Source organism: Carlito syrichta, unplaced genomic scaffold, assembly GCF_000164805.1.
Source record: "Carlito syrichta isolate Samal-C Ts95f unplaced genomic scaffold, Tarsius_syrichta-2.0.1 Scaffold47093, whole genome shotgun sequence".
In the NCBI taxonomy this organism is placed as follows: domain Eukaryota; kingdom Metazoa; phylum Chordata; class Mammalia; order Primates; family Tarsiidae; genus Carlito; species Carlito syrichta.
The window spans coordinates 47,049-56,466 of NW_006991189.1; positions in this window are offsets into that span (position 1 = coordinate 47,049).

Consider the following 9,418-nt stretch of genomic DNA (forward strand, 5'->3'; position numbering starts at 1 on the left):
CGGGAGCCGGAGCGCCCCGGGCCGGACGGGGGGTCCCCAGTTGCGCGGACGGCGCCGGGAGGTCATTGCGTGGCGTTGTAGCTTTGGGAGGAGAGTGCTGTCGCCTTGGGATACCCGTCTCAAGCCTGCACCTCCCCAGTTCCCTCCCACCCCAAACACAACCGGGAGGTTTACTCCTGGCCCAGGGCAGAGGAAACTCCACCCTCCCCGCCCGGCTTCTAAGTCCCGTATACGTCTTCCCAAGGAAGGTGGGCTCAGGCCAGGAAGAGCGAGCAGGGAGGGACGGGACACGCGGCAGGTGTAACCCCAATCCTGGGAGGCTCCAAGGGTCGCCGCCGGGTAGAAGCGGCCGAGTTTCTGAGAAGGTGACTGGGGTTCCCGGGGTGCCCATAGGCTTGGGGTTCCGCTTCTCCCCAAAGGCCGAGGTCCCGTGGGAACAAAGACCAGCGTAGCTGCCCTAGCTCTGTCGGGACCCCTGAGATGGACCTAAAATTGAATTAGTGCCTTTCTTTCCTACACCACCCACTCGACACATCCTGCCTTTCCCTTCCAAGAGAGTCTTTTTGACTCTGGGATTTAAGGTGAGAATGGGAGGGGTAGGATTGCTTGGAAACCAGTGATCCTGCAGGAGGACAGGCAGAGGGCAGAGGGTCAGACTTAGTTTGGGAGGGGTCTCCCAGGTTTCTTAGCGTTGCACTTGTGTTTAAAGGCCATATCAGGTTCCAGTGTGTGGGCATGTGTCACGGCTAGAAGGTCTCAAGCTCTCACCTCCCACCTGCCCTCACCCCAGCACCTAGAGAGGAGTTCTTCAAGGAGCATTACATGTCACCACAAATCCAGAGCACCTCCGTTTCACCGAGGAGGGCACCCAGACCCGGCTAGGGTGGGGCTGTGCTCAGGACATAAGTGCTGGAGCTAGGCAGGCTGGTGTTCTCCAGGGCCAGCCTGGGCTTTGTCTGGTGGCAAAATGAAGCCAGGGTCCAGGTGCATACCGTGGGCAGAACATGGGGGTGTTAAAGGAACCACGAAGTAACTGGCTCTCAGGAAGATGGACAAGTTGCTTGGCCTACGTTTTCCATACAGGAGTATTGTATGACCCCCAAATGCACCTACCTGTCTGTCTAGAGCTACCCTCTCCTGGGGTATGCAAGGAGACTGCCCCCTCTTTAGAATTTGAATTCCTTTCAGAAAGGGGCTTTTTGGAACACACGCTGGTCTTCATATGTTCCCTGGGGGAGGGAGGTGACCATGGAGTGTGCAGGTTGGGAGGCTGTCCACCCCCAGGTGAAGAGGGGGTGTCCACGGCGTTTTGAGTCATGCTTTAGTGGCCCTCTCATCCAGGATGGCCACTCTAAAAATGTTGCTATCCAGAGGATTGGTGTTGAAACCTGCTCTCTGCATAAGCCTTTACGACTCAAAAAACTACCTGCCTTATTTGTAATTTTTATGAAGCAATATGGGGGCCACATTCTTGCTTTGATCAGGACCCATGTGGTTCCTGTGTGTCTTCTGAGGAATGACCTCTCAGCAGCTTTGGCATAAATGTAACTTTCTGGTTTTTCAGTAAATTTCTAAAGGTACCTTATTGTTAAAGAAGAATCCCCTCAAGATCAATCTAGGTGTTGCTGGCAGAAAAAAACCAACAGGATTGTCCTCAAAAGGTTAAATGTAGGGCTATCATATGACTAGGTGTGGAGAAATAGGAGACCCAATTAGACCAGCAAAAATTGGATAAATTATACTGAGGAAGGGAATCTCAAGGTGAAATTTCACAGATGTTAACCTTATTAACCACACGAGTTGTAGAAGCTTGTTATCAGCTGTAAATCATTGTTATAAACTTACCTTTGACTGCTTTAGCCAGGCAGGCATGGTGGCTCACGCCTGTAATCCCAGCACTTTGGGAAGTGGAGGTGAGAGGATTGCCTGAGCCCACAGATTCAAGACCAGCCTGGGCAACATGGTGAGACCTCGTCTCTACAATAAATCAAAAACTTAGCTGGGCATGATGGCACATACCCGTACTTCCAGCTACCTGGAAGCCTGAGGTGGAGGGATCCGCTGAGCCCAGCAGGTTGAGTCTGTGGTGGCCGTGAGCGTGCCATTGCACTCTAGCCTGGGTGACAGAATAAGACTCCAACTCAAAAAAAGAAAAAAAAAAGAAAAAAACTGCTGTAAATAGAAAAGAAAAATGACTATCTTAAACAGCACCATGATCGATCAGTTGTCTTGCAAAACCTATCATACATAAGTAATTTCTCTCTTGCAGAACCCAACATATATTGCATAAATAATTTCTCTCTTGCAGACCTTTCGTATATGTTGTAATTTCCCTGACACGGTATGAAAATTCTCCAGCACGGCCCAATAAAAACTCACCTCCAGCCTCTGCCTCTCTGCAGACAGCAAACAGCCTCTTTGCTGCTATTGCCTTTTGAGGTCTTCACAGCGTATCTTCTTGTAAATAAATCTGCCTTTCTCAATTCATTACTGTCTTGATAAATTCATTTTTACCAACCCACAGTTCTGGCCTCGCCTAGTCATATTCTTGACACCAGGTACATACTAAAGAGAATTGAAAACATATGTTCACACAAAAACTTGTAAACAAAATGTTCACAATGGCTTACTCACCTAGCCAAAAGCGGAAACAACCCAAGTGTCCATCAGCTGATAATGTATAGACAAAATGTGGTATCTCCATATAACGGACTGTTATTCAGCCTTAAAAAGAAATGAAGTACTGATATATAATTTGCTTTTTTTTTTTTTTTGAGTTGAGGTCTCACTTTGTCATCCAGGCTGGAGTGCAGTAGTGTGGCTAACTGCAGCCTTAACTTCCTGGGTTCAAGCAACCCTCCTGCCTCAGCCTTCTAAGTAGCTCCTACTACAGGCATGTGCCACTGCATCCAGCTAACTTTTTAATTTTTTTGTAGAGACAGGGTCTCCCTGTGTTGCCCAGGCTGGTCTTGAACTCCTGGGTTTAAGTGATTTTCCTGTCTCAGTCTCCCAGAGTGCTAGGGGATTACAAGCATGACACACTGCGCCCAGCCTCATGCTATGATTTGAATGACCCTTGAAAACATTATACTGAGTGAAAGAAGTCAGGCACAAAAAGCCACATATTATATAGTTCAATTTATGTGAATTGTGTAAAACAGGCAAATCTATAGAGATAGGAAGTAAATTAGTGGTTGCCAAGGGCTGGGATTGGATCAGGGGAGCAGCTGCTAGTGGTACAGGCCATATTTTAGGGCTGATGAAATGTTCTGGAAGTAGATAGTTGTGATAGTTGCATAGTCTAGTGAATATACTGAAACCCACTGAGCCGGGCTCGGTGGCTCAGCCTGTAATCCCGCGCCTTTGGGAGGCTGAGGTGAGTGGATTGCCTGAGCCCGCGGGTTCGAGACCCGCCTGGGCAGCGAGACCTCATCTCTACAATAAATTAAAAAAAATCAGCCGGGTGTGGTAGCGCGCGCCTGTAATTCCGGCTACTTGGAAGGCTGAGGCGGAAGGATCACCGGAGCCCAGCAGGTCGAGGCTGCGGTGGCCGGGAGCGGCCACTGCACTCCAGTCTGGGCAACAGAGTGAGACTCCAACTCAAAACAAACAAACAAACAAAAAAACAAAACCCACTGAACTTACATCCTAAGTGGTAAATTTTATAAGTGAAAATATTTTGATTTTTAAAAAAGAGGGTGAGAAGCCTATCCTGTTTTTAAAGCTTCATTCTTTCTGCAAAAATGACACATCCTTGTTTGAAAAAAAATTCAGGCAAGAACTCAAGGAAGAAAAGAAAAACATCATCTTGACCACTGTGAGTATTTTGGTTCAGAAAGCAAGTCAGATCTGTTGAGAATTGAGCTTAGGCAAATTGCTGAACTTTTTTCCAAAACAGGGAGAAAAATCCACACCTATTAAATGTGAAGAAATGGGTGAAAGGGCAGCAAATGCTAACTGTTGCATGTGTCTTATCACCTATAAATAGGATCAGGTTCTACATGCAGTTCTACTTTTCTTTTCTTTTTTTTTTTTTTTGAGTTGGAGTCTCACTCTGTCGCCCAGGCTGTAGTGCAGTGGCATGCTTACGGCCACCCCAGCGTTATTGACATGCTAGGCTCAGGGGATCCTTCCACCTCAGCCTTCCAATTAGGCGGAACTACAGGCATGCGTTACCATGCCCGGCTAATTTTTTGGTATATTGTAGAGAAGTCTTGAACCCCTGGCCCCAGGCAATCCTCTCATCTCGGCCTCCCAAAGTGCTGGGATTACAGGCTATAGCCTGACTTTTCTGGGCAGACTTTTTGTGTAAAATCTTCACTCACCAGGCCAGTGACTCATGCCTATAACCCCAGCTCTTTGGGAGGCCGAGGTGGGAGGATTGCTTGAGTCCAGGAGTTTGAGACCAACCTGGACAACATAGCAAGACCCTTGTCTCTACAAAAAAATCAACAGAGTAGCTGGGCATCGGTAGTCCCAACTACTTGGGAGGCCAAGGCGGGAGGCTCACCTGAACCCAGGAGGTTAAGACTGTAGTGAGCTGTGATCATGCTGCTACACTCCAGCCTGGTTGACAAAGTGAGACCGTGACTCAAAAAGGAAAATAAAATCACTCACCCTTTAAACATGTCTGGCTACTGAATATTCCACTGTATGGGTATATTCTAGTTAATCCTGTAGTCTCTCATTGGTGGAGATCTCCATTATTAATGGCGTCTCACACTGAGGTGGTTGGCCCAGCACTACTGCTATGTTAGAACACGTAGCAGAACATCCACTAATTCCATACATGCATTTTCAGCACCTATAGGCACATGGCTAGAAATGCCGGTCCCTGTCTTAAACTCTTGGTTTAGGTGTCTGGCAAAGTAGCTCATGTCTGAGCAGAGGGGAGTCTGCTGTCTTTGGGGGCCAGGCAAGAATTGAACCTGGCAGAGCCAAGGAGAGGTGGCGTGTCCTAGAGTGTTGGGGAGTGGGTGACCAAGGAGGAAGGTGGAATCGGCTGAGAGTGGCTGGCCTCCCCATTCCGCATTTGTGATATCAGGGGTAAGTGAAGAGAGAAGAGAGAAGGGCAGTTTGAAGGAGAGGCCCGGGACAGCTTGGGTGTGCCCCAGGCCCCACATTCCCCAACCACGAACTCCAGAGAAGCAATTTGCCTATAGACCAGCCTCCTCGGTGAGGCTAGGATTTGCCCTTTGGAGAAGTAAGTTGACATGTGGGGTCTGGGGGACCAAGGGCTTGATTCAACTGCCCTCAGGTCTTCCCTGGGGTCGCTGGGCTTTTTTCTTGCCAGAGAAGGAGACCCCCGAGGGGTCGTGGGAAAGCGTATGTGCCCACCTGGTTGCTAAGGCTTCCCTGGCATGACAGGTTGTCTGTGCTGGTTCCTGTCACCTGCCCTTCTGACCTCCCCACCTTTTTGCCCCAGGTGCCCTGAACCCTTCCCATCTCCTTTCCTTTCCTGCCACAGGGCCTCTGGCCTTGGTTTTTCCCTCTGGTGGGAAGACCTCTACCTCCTCTCTTTTTCAGGGTTCTAGGATGTCTTTCTTGAGTGTCCCTAGGTGCTCCAGTGGAAAGTGACCCACAGTGGACCCCTCATTTTTGTGACCCCATCTCTGACAGCCCCAAGAGCAGGGCCAGGCACAGGGGTCATGCTGAAGGGGGCAGGTAAAACACATCCCACCCACATCCTTCCTGGTCGCCTCCCACATTCCCAGGCCCTGCTTAGCTCCTGGTGTCTACTCCTACCTCTGATTGGGCCCATGGGCCCTCCAGTGTCCTGGTTCCCAGGAAACGTTCTCTTTCTGGCCCAGTGGGCAGATATAGCCTGAGGAACACTCAGGGGATCAGCTCCGGACAACTCTTCCAAGGGCCTAGAGCAGTCAGAGTGGCCCTCCCTGCTGGGGGACTTCTTGGGTCCTAGCTCTACCAGGGCTCAGTTTCCTCATCTGTAAAAATGGGTGGACTGTTCAAGCCTCAATGCACTGGGGATCATTTGGCAATGAGAGGAAACGTCAGATACCCTCCTATCCCTTGTGCCAGTGCCTTCCCCACTGCTGCACCTTCCCAGGGGAGTTGTGGGGAAAGTTAGGCAATGAGCATTTGAACACCAGTGAGGACATTGCCTGGAATTCCAACCATAAACCATCCTTGTAAGTGTGGGAAGATTTGGGGACCATCTTGGGGGCCACCATGCCTTGGATACCTAATGTGTATGAGGACATCTCAGGGTATTAGAGCTGGTTGGGCCTTACAGTCCTTTTCCATTATAGGGGGAAAGTTGAGGCCCAGAGAGGGAAGAGGTTGTGCCCTGGGTCACAGATGATCAGGCAGCGCAGTGGCCTTCCAGCTGGAAGACGCACTTCCCCATCAAGGCTGGAACACACTTCCCCATCAAGCTGTTCAGCAGCTTGCATCCTTCAAGGCTGACCTTAGAGTCCACTTCCTCCTTCCTTGACACGCCCTCCTGTCCCCCTCCCTGAAGCCCTCAGCAGCTGATGGTCCTCTCTTGCTGCTTTCTGTGCAGCATGAGCAGTTTCCTTCCTTAGCATCTCCTCCTATCAGCCTGGCTTATCTCTTCCTCTCCTTAGAGCTGGGCACAGGCCAGGAGGAGGTTTGATTGCCTGTTGCCTGATTCAGCATCCCTCTCAGGGTCTCAGCTGCAATCAGGATTGCTCCTCCGTGAGCTGGGTGGCTCCTCTTATGCCAGCAAGCCCTCTGCCTGCCTGAGGCCCACTCAATAAGCATCCTTCTTTGGGGTTCTGCTGGGCTGAAGACAAGGCCCCCATCTGTAGCTTCAAGCTAGCCTCTGTGTCCTTCTCTCTCTTGGACCAGGTTCTGGGATGCACCAGGTGACCTGTCTACCAACCCCCTAGGCAACTTTGCTGCTGTAGGGGCCAAGGTCCTTGGCTCCCTTAAGGTTTGCTGAAAAATCAGCTTGCAAAAGGCCGATTGATTGGAGAAAAGGTATACACATTCATTTAATGTGTATACACAGGAGACTTCAGAAGGAAGACTCAATCCCCCAGTGAGGTGCCATCTTGAGGTTACAGAAGGAATGGGGACTTGGATCCTGGCAAAACGGGTTGTAGACGGTGGGGAGAAGAGGAATTCTGTTGAGAGAGATTACTAGAAAGAATGGATGGGAACAGATTAACTGGTAAAGGGTTCTCTTTGGAATCGATATGAGTTTAAGACAGACCTTGTAAAAGGGTATACTCAGGTGTAGTTACATTCTTGGTCTTCTTTTCTGCAATAGATAATGAGAAAACAGGGAGAGGAAGGAAAAACAGTTGTTATTCTTGGTGAGTACCAACTTTAGGCAGATTAAAGAACTTCAGAGAATGACTTTATCCTATGCTCTGCAAAAGATGGTGGTGGGAGGGGGGAAACTCAGAGGGACTTTGCAGCTTCTTTAGGTCACCATGTCAAGATGTCTTATTTTGTGGTATCAGTTTTTGAGTACCAACACTACTTTCCCCCTTGACCTATGTGCTCAGCAATTCATTATCTAGTGCTTACCTCTGCCTCAGGTGTCCTCACTTCCAACTCTGAGCCAAGACATCTCGAATTTCAGCTTACCAAGGCTTGTTCTCAGTTTGCTAGGAAATGGTCAGGCTGCCTCAGCCCATGAGTGACTGCAAGCCTCAGGTGGGCATGGCCTGTGAACCTGGCCCTCCACCTCTGCACATGCATTCCCCAGATAACTGCTCCTCTCTCATAGTGGAGCCTACATGGTAGCGCTTCTCCTGGCTTTCTTTATCTTATTTAATTTTTTATTTTTTTTTTTTAACCAGCAGACATTCCTTCTAGATTTCTCCCAAAAGACCTTTCTTTCTGCCCCCATTTTTTGGGGAAATGTCCTCCAGCTGTGCCAGGAAGGACCTTTCCACTGCAGCCTATTCTTCCCCACCCCTAAGATATCTGTCTTAGTCTTGGTCCATTATGTGCTACTATAGCAGAAAACCACATCCTGGGTGATTATAATGAACTGAAATGTATTTGCTCATGGTTCTAGAGGATGGGAAGTCCAAGATCGAGGGCTCCGCATCTGGTGAGGGTCTTTTTGCTGCATTACCTTGGAGGTAAAGGGATGCAGGAGAGAGCAAGAGATTGAACTCACAGCCTCAAGCCCTTTTATGATCAGCATTAATTTGTTCATGAGGGTGGAGTCCTTATGACCCAACGACCTCCCATCAGGCCCCACCTCCCAGCGCTGTCACATTGAGGATTAAGTTTTCAATTCGTGCTTTCTGGGGGACACCTTCAAACCATAGCACCATCCTATTTTGCCACATGCTTTTGTTGGCAAGAAACCAAGCTCTGTAAAATATTTAAAGAAGTTTATTCTGAGCCAAATATGAGTGACTATGGCTCAGGGGTACAAATCAAGAGGTCCTGGGAACATGTGCCTAAGGTTGCAGCTTGGTTTTATGCATTTTAGGGAGACAGAAATTGTAGGCAAAGGCACAAATCAATACATGTGAGGTTTACGTTGGTTCAGCCCAAGGAGGCAGAACATATCTAAGGGGGGCACTTATAGGTCATAGGTGTATGCAAGGATTTTCTGACTGGCAGTTGGTTGAAAGAGTTAAGCTCTGTCTAAAGAATTTGAAGTGCCTGTGTTCAGATAAGGGGGGTTATGGAGGCCAAGGTTCTTGTTCTGTAGATGAAGCCTTTAGGCATCAAGCTTGAGAGAATAGGTGGTGAATGTCTCCTTGGAGCCTTGAAAGGTGTCAGATTCTCCCAAGGGAAGGAAATTCTCTATAGATATGGATTTCAGCAGAAGATGACTTGTGGGCTCATTCCAAAATAGGTCAGAGACAGATATTTTGGGGTAAAAGACTTTCCTTTAGGGCCTACTCTGTGTCACATGATGCTATACCAGCATCAGGTTGGACTTTGATATCTTATGTTCAGAATCTGTTTTGTCAGTGTTATGATCTCAATTTTAAGGTTAATACCAGTCAGTTGATCCTAAATTCCAAAAGAGAGGGAGTATAATGAGGTCTGACCTCCTTTCCTGTTTTGTTTTCAGTCTTCCCTTGGGCCTCAGGGGGTCCATTCAGTCAGCTGGGGGCTTAGAATTCTGTTTTTGGCTTACGCTTATCATAACTTGCTAATTTACCTCCTTAGAACTGGGGCTCAAGTGGATGAACTGTGAACCAAGAAGAATTTGCTTGCAGTGTTTGTTTAGTGCAATGCTTGAATAACTTTTTATTTTGTTCCTTTCTGTGTGACCAGTACTTGCCAGTTTCCCATAGGTGTGCCCACCCTTTCTTGTTATTGTACCCCAACCCAGCTTCCTCCACCATTTACATTACCCACATGGTTTTTTTTTTTTTTGAGTTGAGATCTCACTCTGTTGCACAGACTGGAGTGCAGTGGCACAGTCATGGCTCACTGCAGCCTTGACCTCCTG